General features: G+C 37.6%; 1 pseudogene; it reads right to left on the bottom strand.

Moving 5' to 3' along the window:
* Positions 1-5,432: 5,432 nt before the first annotated feature.
* On the bottom strand, positions 5,433-7,388 carry LOC149117219 (melanocortin receptor 5-like; annotated as a pseudogene).
* Between the last annotated feature and the right edge of the window lie 5,754 nt (positions 7,389-13,142).

Below are 13,142 nucleotides of genomic sequence, written 5' to 3'. Positions count from 1 at the left end.
CTCGAGGTCTTCGATTTGAAAAGTCAGGTCTTGAAGACAGTATGTGATGCTCTTCTTTTTATTTTATTATAATAATTATCGCTAAAGCGGTTAACCGAGGTTTTCCCGTGAAAATTACACCCTCAAATCAATATGATTGTGAGTTGGCGACTGAATGATACTTTGTTTTTTTTCAAAACCACGGTATTCCACCATTATTTAGCAAAGGTTGGCATTATCCTTAGCACTGCAATGAAAAAATAAATATTAACAAAAAGAAACTTTAACTTTCAGTAGCCATTTTATTTTCTCCTTGTTCAAAAGCGGAGTATTCGTTGTCAAATTTTTTTGCCAGTTCGAAAGCACTGCTGTTGCTTTTCAATGGTTCATGTATTTTCCGAAGGAAATGTTTGTTTCTTCTGCTTGTTAGGGTGTCTATATAATCTTGACACTTTTTTTGACATTGTCTTGATTTGACGACATGGCGGATAGAGTCAAGACATAATTACAACGCGCCCTCTAATGAACTTATCTTCTTTATCGGTATCTCCTATAATATCCCATTTTTACTTCATTCACCTAATAATTTCAATTTAAAAAATGTGAAACGATCTAGTTGATCTGTAGTTTTAGTCAATCTAAGCAGTGTGAATTCACTTCGTATCAGTACTAATGGTCTCAACAATTCCTGAACTATCCCTTCGCTGCTCCAAAAAGGTCTGCATCTTTGGGAGAAAGCAGAGGTCGGCGGAAGTCGGGGTTACATGTCAGAGCACCCAATTATCTCGAATTTCCCTGAGGAAACACGGAAGGTTCCCATTAACGGTGAAGATAAATTAAATTATCATTCAACGCATTTTTTCTGTCTTTCCATTGGCCGAGAGCCCACCACGTGACTTACAAATAACGGCGTACAAATAATGGTCCGCTCAGGAGTAATACCGTCTACATGTGTTTTGTTGATCTCGTGCTCTAATGCAAATTATTATCACTTTGTCGGACATGAATTGTGGTGCATTTTGCAGGCTAAAATGGAGAATTTGGCGGGCTGAAATGTATTTTAACCCGCTGAAATATACGAATAATTGTTCAGACTGTTTTATTGTCATGTTAGAGTTGAAAGTAACTAAAAAAAAAAAAAAAAAAAACACCATCAGCGAAAGAAATTATCTCTAAGAATAACATGAGAGAGATCTCCTTGGGAACTGCGCCTTTATGGGGGATTAAATCTTTTAACGTTTATCCTGTCTTACTTTTTCCCAGCCCCTGCCTTGGAAGCCCCTCAATTATCTAAGGAACAAAATTTTCAATTTACAGCTTTAATTTACAGCTAAAGTTGATATATTTGAGGCCGATCCACACTGCCGTAAATTCATTCGAAAAGGCATCCATCAGGGTTTTGAATAAATTGGTAAAAAGAAAAATACAACAAGATAAAATAAAATAAAACTCGATGTACTCGAGTCAAAAACGCCTTTCAATTTTTGTTGCTTTTGCTGTTTTCTCTGAAAATGAAAATTTGGCAGAACTTTCTTTAATTCCGCCAACGCGTCCAAAGCAGTTAGTACAAGCTGCTGTCAGTGCACTTTATCAATAAAGACAAAGGTGTTTTCAGCTTTCCCGTTGCTTTGTTATCTAAAATTAAATGATGGGCAACTTTCCTCTCCTTTCACCTTCGCAGACAAACATGTCTCCTCTATTTTCTTTGGAAATGAGTATAAGTCTAAAACAGGATGCAAAGAAAATACACAACCGAACATCTGCTTTCATCCAAATGCAAATCCAAATGGGTCGATCCACCGCAGGGTCAGATGGCTCACTTAGATATTTTAAACACCCACCATCCCTAATTCAGTAAAGAGCCGGCAAGTGCGTATAACGCTTGGGAAGACCACGCTCGAGCGCGGCAGCCGCTCCCTTTGTTCACCGATTCACCAAGCTCGCTCACATCCACCCGTTTTAGAACAACCATATTGAATCTGACAATTGTATTCGAATTCACAAGCTTTCCAACGTCAAATGGGTTGATTTTATCCAGTCGAGGGGGCCTCACCTCGATCTTCGATTCCCCCAACATCACCTATTTGAACGGCTTATGAGTTCAGACACGGCTTAAACCGTTTAAATACCAAAACAAGAGTGTTATAGCTACATGTACTCTAAAAGGTGAAACTTGGCTGTCTTGAACAACTCTCCAAAAAAAATTGTGTTTTGGGGAAAAACTAGACATTTTTATTCATCACTCACACATTTTTTTTTGCTAAACGTATAATAACTTTATCGAAAAAATAACTAATTAAAAAAAGGTCCTTTCATTCCTGACGCTGTTTACAAAAAACTCCCCCGCCATATTGACATGAATGCAATGAAATATGATCCTTGCTTACGAGAAAGTCGTAAAATATTTCGTTATAACAATGTTTAATTTCGCGAAGAAATATTCTTTTTTGTTTTCCATTTCAATAACTTTATCGCCGTTTTCCTATAACAACAGGTTATTTGTTTTTCTTATCGTTGGTAAAATAAAGCTACAGACGTATGGGCGTCACACACATGAGCTTACACACTTTATTAATATTAAAGACGGAAGACTGAGCTGTCTTAAAAGAAGGATGTTTACACCAGGAGTGTTTCTTTGTTATGTTAATAGCAAGTTTTAAGACGTTAACAAAAATTGCTTGCCACGCTTACCTCGAACGATTTAACACGACAATTCAATTCCCTAAACATACAAAAGTTCAGTTTTTTTGATCAATAAAACGGAGCTTCACCACTTCAAACATGTACAAAAGCACGCTTCACCGATCAATTTCAATGCTATGGTAATAAACTCATTTTTCGCTAGCAGCTGCAAACATTTGCAGCTTAATTGCTTCTTTGTAAGTTCTTTTGTAACACGAAGAATTTAAAAACTCTAGATGTTCCAAGAAAACAACAAAGAAACCTTAGTGTTTTGCCTCACGGAAGAATTGAGTCATAATATTTGTATAATAAACTACCACCGGCATCCCTATCTTATTACAGCATCCTTATCTTAATCTATATTCGTTGTATGGGGAATATTTAGAGACTAAAGCTGACGAAAAGTTGTGGGAAAACCAGAATAGAGTGAAACTGAGGTGTCAACTAAAAAAAATCAAGTATACAGTGTTTATCTTTTGTCATGACTCAGTGTCCTCGGAAAGTATTCATTTTTGTTTCAGAATTGCTCAACCATTTCACCGAGATCTCTCTGCTTTCTGACTGTGTTTTGAAGGAAACATGCGCTAATCTTAATTGAAATAAATTTGAATTCTGTGTAATGTGGTCTATGAAGAGAAAAATTGCAATTTATTGTTTTTATCTCTTTATTTACAGCTTTAATCAAGTTTTCATTCGAGACATTTTGCTTTAGTTTCAACAATAAAAGAATGTTACTGACGGTTACCATACTGCGGTCAAAAACTCGAAAAACAATGGCAAAGCACTTGTCTGATTGTGTTCTTCACTTCTTGCCTGACTTCCTCTAGCTTCCAATAATAAAGAATCGGATTTAATGACGAGTTTAAAGAACCTAAGGTGATTGCATAATTCCAAGAGTTAACCATAGATGAAGATAGTCCATTATGAGTCCACAAAGCCTCTACTATACAATAGGGTAGATAACAAGCGACCAGCGTCAGTTGCAGCCATGTTGCACTGGACACTGCCTTTTTGTATCGCGTCAAGCACGACAGACTAAGCGAAAGAGGGTCTACTCGTAGTCTAGACTACATCAGGACCTGGACAAAGGCGGATTACGCGTGATAGATATAGAGATCCAGAACATAACAGTTGTTCACCTGCCTTCGGCCGTCCATCTCCAGTTGAGTTTTCTGTTGTCATATCGAGCTTCAAGATAGGTATTTGCAGTACGTTATACTAATTTAAACCCTAGGAAACTTTTGCGACACAAAACTAATTAACTACCAGTGCCTAAATTTCTTTGTACAGTAAAACGGCTTCTTAATTATTGCCTGGCGAACAGTCTAAACGCTTTTCATAATTCTTTAATATTTCCTTAAACACCTCCAATAGATGGCAGATTGACAGATTGAAAAGAGACACGCTCTTTATAACCCCATATTATTACCCCAAGCACGTCGATTGCACGAATAATTGACAGGTTGAAAAGACTAATTAACTACACGACATAGATGATCTGAGATCGCATTCTCTTGTTTACTAGATATAACTTAGCATCTGGTTTCCTGACTGGATTTTGTTTCCGTTGAAAAAAGGACAGTCGGTCTACCGGTTAGAATTGTGGTGCATTTTGCCAGCTAAAATGGAGATTTTGGCAGGCTGAAACAAAGCAATGATTGTTCAGACTGTTTTGTTGTAATTTTTTTTTTTTTTTTTTTTTTTTGCCCTCCAAAGTTATAATAATAGTAACAGAGTTTATGTTCGCGGGCATAAATATGTTTTGGGCCCTTCTCAGAGCTCATTTTACTGTGCCTTTCAATAACATGCGGACTCTAAAATTCAAAGCTCAACCGACAAATGCGATTTTTGCTACCGTCAATCAAATGTTCGGCGGTTCCTCCCAACTTCCGACTATGTTGTCTGAACTTTGCTCAACAATTAGATTTGATTACCGCGTGCTCGGCAGTAGTCGGAAGCTGGGAGGAGCCGCCGAACATTTGATTGACGGTAGCGAAAAAAGCATGTTGAATTTTAGAGTCCGCGTGTTATTGAAAGGCGCAGTAACCCTTGCCTAGCGGTTCAGGCGAAAATGATTCTGAGTCGGGCCCAAAACATATTTATGCCCGCGAACAAGCTGCTGTCGGTGCATTTCATCAATTAAGACAAAAGCGTTTTCAGCTTTCCCATTTTCCTTTAAAATCAAATGATGGACAACTTTCTCTTCCTTTCACCTTCGCTGGCAAACCTGTCTTCTCTATTTTATTTGGAAATGAATATTATACGTCTAAAAGATGATGCAAAGAAAATACACAGCCGAACATCTGCTTTCATCCAAATGCAAATCCAAATGGGTCGATCCTCCGCAGAGTTAGGTGGCTCACTTGGATATTTAAACACCCAACATCCCTAATTCAGTGAAGAGCCAGCAATTGCGTATAACGCTTGGAAAGACTACGCTCGAGCGGGGCAGCCGATCCCTCCGTTCACTGACTCACCGAGCTCGCTCACATCCACCTGTTTTAGAACAACCATATTGAATCTGACAATTTTATTCGAATTCACAAGCGTATTTCCCTCTTTGAAACGCCTTGGAACGTCAAATGGGTTGGTTTTACTCAGTGGAAAGTGCCCCACCTCGATATTCGATTACCCAACATCTTCTATTTGAACGGCTTATGAGTTCAGACACGGCTTAAACCGTTTAAATACCAAAACAAGAGTGTTACAGCTACATGTACTTTAAGAGGTGAAACTTGGCTGTCTTGGACAACTCTCCAAAAAAAAATGTGTTTCGGGGAAAAACTAGACATTTTTATTCATCACTCATACATTTTTTTGCTAAACGTCCTCTCCTTGCTAAACGTCCTCTCATTCCTGACGCTGTTTACAAAAAACTCCCCCGCCATATTAACATGTATGCAATAAGATATGATCCTTGCTTACGAGAAAGTCGTAAAATATTTCGTTATAACAATGTTAAATTTCGGCGCGAAAAACATATTTTTATGTTTTCCATTCCAATAACTTTATCGCCGTTTTCCTACAACAATACGTTTTTTTTCTCATCTTTGAATTCTGTCTAATGTGGTATACGCCGAGAAAAATTGCAATTTATTGTTTTAATCTCGTTATTTACAGCTTTATTCAAGTCTTCATTCGAGACATGCATTTTCTTTTAGTTACAACGATGAAAGAATGTTACTGACGGTTACCATGCTGCGGCCAAACATAGAAATCAGATAAATGAAAATTTGTAAGCACCACTATTAATCGAAGACAGCCGTTTGCAAATCGTTTTATCTCAATCAGTAAATTTTCATCTTTTCATCGGAAGTCAAAATGAGCTAACTCGAAAAACAATGGCAAAGAACTTGTCTGATTGTGTTCTTCACTTCTTGTCTGACTTCCTCTAGCTTCCAACAGTAAAGAATCGGATTTAATGACGAATTTAACATTACTAAAGTGCTTGCATAACTCCAAGAGTTAACCATAGATGAAGATAGTCCATTATGAGTCCACAAAGCCGCCACTATACAATAGGGTAGATAGCAAGCGACCAGCGTCAGTTGCAGCCATATTGCAGTGAAAACTGCCTTTTTGTATCGCGCTATGTTCAGTTGATTTGTTTGGTTCGGTTGTTGAACATGTAATTGAGTTTGCTGATTACGGAGGGTGAGGAAAATCTTTGTATAAGAGTATACTGACGTTACTAGACAGAGTAATATAGCTGTGAAGCCATACCATAAGGTTATGAGGGAATTCAAAAACCACGTTGCTGAAAAGGCAGTGGACGCAACCCAAAGGGTAACAACGATCGCCCAGGTTCGCTTTAAAGTTACAACTTGTCTGTATCTCGGCCCCAACAACAGGGCAAGAAGTCTGTTCAGGCTTATTGCAGTCAGTGTCCACAGAGACGCGCCACCCAGAATATATCCTGTTATGAAATGTGCCACCAATGCGTAGCGACAAATATTCCAATGTTCATTCACTACAGACATCCAATAGATAATAGCGACAGGCTCTGAAATAAGACCCGCGCACAGATCAGTTGTTGCAAGACTACGAAGCAAGAGCTTGGATGGCGAATGAAGTGAAGACTCCTTGTGAAAAGCAATTAGCATCAGAATATTCCCAAGAATTGCAATAATGGACAGAAAAGAGTTTAAACTGAAAGAAATGTTAAGTGGCCGTGTAGTCTAGCAGTTAAACCAGTGGAACATAACAGTTGTTCAGCTGTTCTCTGTTGCCCATCTCCAGTTAAGTTTGCTGTTGCCATATGGATCTTTAAGATAGGTAGTTGCAGTAAGTTTAAATAAACGCCTCAAATAGCGCGACAAAAATTAATGAACTACCAGTTTGGATTTTCTTTGGAGCAGTAAAGCGGCTTCTCGTCCAACGAACAATCTAAACGCTTTTTTATACCCCTTAGTATGTCCTCATGCACGTCCAACAGATGAATGATTGACGGGTTGACAAGAGAAACGTTTTTTTTTTTTTAAATACCCTTATTGTTACCCCAAACATGTCCAATCTGACATGAATAATTGACAGGCTGAAAAGACTAATTAACTACACGAGGTAGATGATCTGAGATCGTATTCTCTTGTTAATTAGCTATAGCCTAGCATCTGGTTTTCTAATTGGATATTGTTTCCGTTTTAAAAAAGGGACAGTTTACGGGGTAGAATGAGGGTCTGTATGGGGTTAAACACAGGTTTCTAAAAACCACACGCTCCCCCCCCCCCCCCCCCCACCCCCTTAATAGAAAATTATAAACAGTAAAAACCGCTACAGGGCTCAGGAAAATTTATTGCTTGGTTAACTTTTTGAAATTGAAATCACGTTCACTCATTAATATTTATATTTATTATATGGCTGTGTCTCACAAGGACTGGGAACTATCAAATTCACAAACTTGATTGGCTGAAATCGATATTGACCTCGTTCTAGATTTTCCCATCCAGACCGGCATCCAGACTGGTTTCATTTTGCGTTGAAAAAGTAGCAAACTAAAATACAAATATTCACCATTTTCTTTTATTTTCTTCTCAATTATTTATGGAAGAGCCAAAAAGCCTGATGACAGAAAAAAGGAGAGAGGAGGAGCAAATTTCGGCAGGTTTAAGTTAAGCTCATCGCCATTCGCAAGCAAAATGTCAGCTAGTACAAACCAGTTACATTAAACTAATTAAAGTTTTCTTTGCCATATAATAAACATCTTATTAACCGAGCTAAGTCGGTCTGTATGGGAGAATTTTGACCTCGGTCGTGTGTACAGACCGAACGCAGTGAGGTCTGTACTCACGACCTCGGTCAAGACTCTCCCATACACACCTCGTGCTCGGTTAATAAGAGCTAATTATTATATGGTTGTCTCTCCAAGAACTGGGGACTAGCGGATTCACGAATTTGATTGGCTGAAATCTATACTGAAAGCGGTCTAGATTTTCCCATCTAGACCTTCATCTAGACCGGCTACATTTTGATGTGAAAAAGTTGCAAACTAAAATGCAAAAATATTGACTATTTTCTTCTAACAATGTTTACTTATGGAAGTGCCAAAAAGCCTGATGAGAGAAAAAAAGTAAAGAGCTAACTTTGGCAGAATTAAGTTCGGCTCATCGCCGTTCGCAAGCAAAATAGGGAGCTTAAGAAAACCACGACGGCAACGGCAACGGCAACGACAACGGCAACGTCGCTAAACAAAAGCTCTAATGAGGGTAACAATGACTGTGCACGTGCGTTATAATTCTTGGTACATTTCTTTGCCGTCCTCTGCAAAATAACAACGTGAAATGACCAATTTCTGCGTTGTCTGGAGAACGTGAACCACGACGGCTTTTTTTTTTTTAATTTTTATTTCGAATTTATCGCTGTGTCCTAGATTCAGTTTCGTAATAGCTTTGACAGTGACAAAAAAATTAAATGACCTTAGGGTATCGCGAGATTCGTAGGTAAAATATAAATTCATTTTTTAATCAACGTTGTCCTCGGCGTCACCGTCGTGGTTTCTTAAGCTCCCTATTTCAGTTAGTAGAAACCAGGTACATTAAACGAATTAAATTGTTCTTGTTTGCCATATAATAAACATCTTATTTACCGAGCTTAGTCGGTATGTATGGGAGAATCTTGACCTCGGTCGTGTATACAGACCTCACTGCGTTCGATCTGTACTTACGACCTCGGTCAAGATTCTCCCATACATACCGACTAAGCTCGGTTAATAAGAACTAAGTCATGTTCACCTTCGCACGCGGTAACTACCAAGTGGATTAAAAGTAAAGTTGCGTTGATCCGTCGTTAATATTCTTTAAGGAACTAGTTCTCGTGTGGAAAATGTTTGTTTTGAACGACAACAAGGAGGCTTTTGCCTTACTGCGAACTGAAAGGGCAGTGAACAAGTGGCGAATGTACCTACATTTATTGGCAGAGGAGATGAAGACATTCAAGCGCACCGTCCACAATGTAGAGGTAAGTCGCCATAGTTTCCTTACAGTTTGTCTTCTGTGTGTGTGTACAATGAATGTTAATGATAGCATAAAAAGTGTCTGGTACCTTTTACAACTAGACACTACTGATCTCACATCGAGAGCTTAGCTTTTTCATAGCGAACATCTTCTTGGTAATAGTGGTCTATACATTGTAGGAAATACATGGCGAGTAATCATTTTGATTCTTAGGCTTCGACAACCGTCCCTTCACTTAGTTTTCTTCATTTAGTTGTCGTTTTTCTCTAGTGGAGAATGGGGGATGGGGACTTCTAGCCAGAAGTTGTACTTTGACATAAGAAATGACACGAAGCTAACGGGACTTTACATTGCTGTAGAGAAATTATTAGCTATTTTGACAAAAATATTCATATGAGAGAATTTTATATGGCGGACAAAATACAATAAATAAATAAATAAATAAAGAGTCTTTATTGTTCAAAAGATAAAATTACATATCTTATGTTACATTTAAAAATAACAATGTTAAGTAACACGGTGTTTTCACACCCCTTCCAAACTACAAAATCAATGCAAAATTCCCAGACAATATTTTGATCTGGGGCCATATCAGCTGATGAAACCAACTGACGGGTGAGGGGTGGAGGGCATACCTCCCCCTAAAGAAAATTTGCAGATCTAGATTCTCCTAGACGTTATGAAACATTGTAACCAGAAGTAAGTTAAGCCTTGGAATGGCGCCTCCTCCTGGATTCGCCTATGTTCACACATTCTTGTCAGGTTTATGTCTAACGTGACCGTATCTGTGCCGTTAATGTATTGAATGAATCTTAACATCAGCACTTTTGATCTCTTTAATTACATGTGAACTAGGGCATCGTGTTGGATGGGCCAGCTTGAAGAACTGGGAATAACGATGATGGCACAAGATTGGATGATAACCATATGGATCCATATGAGGTACGTTTTAATGATTTATTGATTTACGTTATAAAGGTACAGAAAGTTTATTCCGACGGTATAGATTTGGATATCGATTCAAGACGCAGATTTCATGTAATTTCTCTGACGATATGGCCATCACCTTGGTCGAGAACGTACAAAAAAAGGTTCAATTGTGTCGGTTTGCGAGTCCAGAGAGCAAATGAGGAGAAAGGAGTGGGTTAGGGGTATTTACATTGAATATTTTTGGTGTCTTGTTTATTTACTCATTTTATTTAGTTTTTTTATTATTATTTTTTAATATTATTTTTTTATTGTCAAGGGTGCCTTACCTTCGGAAGCTTACTGTAACACTTATTGAGAATTTCACACGATATTCTTTACACTTTCAGATATTTGAATGATGTACACGTTGTTCGAAGACTGACCACCTCATCTGTGGAGCAATTGCAAACAAGGTAATGGTTCTTTAACGATCGATCAGGCATTTGATCAAACATTCTTTTTAACGTCTTCAGTTCCAACCTTAGAATATCAGTTCTCCTTACGACGTTTCATACATTTCTTTTTATGCAATTTCTGAGATTTTGGTTGTACATGAAAACAATACCTCTAGTTGCCGATTTTCTTTATTCTTGTCGCCGATCTTTACGTCAACGTTTCAGAAGGAAGGGATTAGGAGGTGTAAGAAGGAAAATTGTACCAGGCGGGAGGCAGTTTGAAAGGAGATTGGGGCTTCTATTCGAAAGTATAATTATGGTATAACAGTTCTACATCAGGGAAAAAAGTTTTGTTGAGGAAGTGGAAAAAATGTATGTAATCTAACGTCCACAAAATGAGAAGAAAATGAGATGAAAGAAATTCATTTGCACCAGAGCTTGTCTCCGACTATATAAATGGTTACCAAAATGCACAAAAACGCGTACTATATATAAAGAGGTAACCTTAAGCTTTAATTTACTTATCAACTCCTTTGTAGTTATCCCTACTTGACCGCAAATGTATAATCGGATCTTTAAATTTTTACATTTCATTTCTTCAGGGACAAATAGAGAACAGTTTTGGACGGAAAGCTTGAAGAATTAGAAACAAAGATGGCATTAACTGGATGATGAAAGTAATAGGTGGGTTTGATTGCTTTATTTACTTCAATGCAGTGGAGTGGTAAAAGGAGTACAAATATCGTAAATCCCTTACCAAGAATGATCATGATAATATAGGATATAGCTTCCTCTCGTAAACAGTGTTAATAAACATAAGCTTTCGACAGCCAGTCTACTGTCTTCGACGGATAAAAATTTGTAAGAGTGTCTGGCGGGGGCTGCTGAAATCTCAGTCTTCAATTGTTTCTTTTTTCCGACGTTTTCTCAGTTACATGTATGAGTTCAGATTGTATTAACGCGTTTGCTTGAATTATGCGAATTCACGATAAATAAGAAACCGATATCACCAGGAAGTTCACAGTCGGTACGTTTAATGTGTTCGGTTGTCTGAGAAAATAACATTGACTATGTGATTATTTACCACGAAAACAAAGCAAGTCCAATTCTGTGTTAAATCAGTAAAGTCATGATTGCTCCTTTTTCTAAGCTTGCATTTGCTACTCGGCAAAGTTTTGGAAATTTTGAGATTGGCTATCTAAACATTATGTAGGATTTTGAGTGTTGAGGTCATTTTATTTTGTAAAGCCTCAACACCTCTCTTAGGAAACTTTTGAGATGCCTCATAGGAAATCTTGAAGACGCGTATTGAAATATGCCGATTAGTTTCTGTTTTATTTTTATTTATTTACTTTTTGTGACATTCTCTAAAATTTGTAAGGTCGGATTAAATTATTTACAGATGTCGTTTTCAAAATCTCTTGCCATCATTTTGAAATTGCATGTGGTAGGGTTCTTTTCGAAATAGTGTAGACGTTGCTTGAAATTTGTATGTTTGGTTTTTAAATTTTATTCTTTTTAAATTTGATGTATAGAATTTTTCAGTTTCCTCATTTGAGCTTGTAAAAAGAAATGTGTAGACATGTGCATTGTGCATGCAAATATATCGACTTTGTTAAAATTTGCGGACGCCTCTATTAAAACCTTGCACACAGCTTGTACACTAACTTTTTGAAATTGATAGTCTAGTTGCCTTTTCTAAATGTTAAATACGGTCGATCTTTTCAAATCAATTTTCAAGGTAAGACGGAAGCAAAGGAATTGCCGTACGGACAAATATCATTTCTACGACCACCAAGCAAAATAAAGTTGATTAGGGGAAAGAAAAATTGGGCTCATGCCTTAAAATAACATTGTCTTTGTAGCTCTCATTCCAACATATAGACGGTCTTTTTAGTTGCCCTGTTTCCTAAATATGATCGGAGTATAACTTGAAGAAAGGAAAGATTTGATTTGCTGATAATGATCAGTTCATCCATTGCAATTGTGACGTCTCTTTTGATATTTAAAAGAAACCAGATGCATTTTGTTAGGATTATGTGTCTGCTGAAAAGACGCACAGAAAGCCTGCTTTTTACACTGTTTCCTGTTTTTCTGTTCCGTTTCTGCTTATTTCAGACACGGATGTCGACCTTTCCGCCATGAAATATTCCTGAAATGTATTAGGACAGCTAGCAGGGGTGGGAGTGCAGGGGGTCAGGAAAAAGAGAGTACCGACGCTGATTTCAAACTTTTGTCTAATAATGCCCAATAATGGTTAAAATACCAAAAATTATCGTGAGAAACAATTCTGTATTAACACTTTTTAGTGTTATTTGACGCTCCCATGGCAACCATGAAATCTGAAGTCTTTGGCTTTAATGATAGTACTGATTATGAGCATCTCCATCTTTTCTACAGTTTTAGCATTCTTATATTACAACTTACAATCAGTTTAGAGATTTTTATAATGCTTTTTTGAATAATTTTGAAGCTTAAGATGACGGATTTTGAATTTCGTTGTAATGTGACGTCATAAATGAATGGGTCATCGCTCAAATTGAACAACTCTGGGTGTTTAGCACAGGTATTTAGAAGGCGAGGGATACCTTTTTGCCCTCTTAATTACCCTCTACGGACGAAGAATACACTGTAGGTTAGAAACATGACAGTAGATCTTCCTTCACTG

Source organism: Orbicella faveolata, unplaced genomic scaffold (genome assembly GCF_042242905.1).
Source record: "Orbicella faveolata isolate gen_17 unplaced genomic scaffold, um_ofav_v1 contig_12, whole genome shotgun sequence".
Lineage (NCBI taxonomy): Eukaryota > Metazoa > Cnidaria > Anthozoa > Scleractinia > Merulinidae > Orbicella > Orbicella faveolata.
The sequence above is the reverse complement of the archived record's forward strand: the minus strand, read 5'-3'. Positions and strand labels throughout refer to the sequence as shown.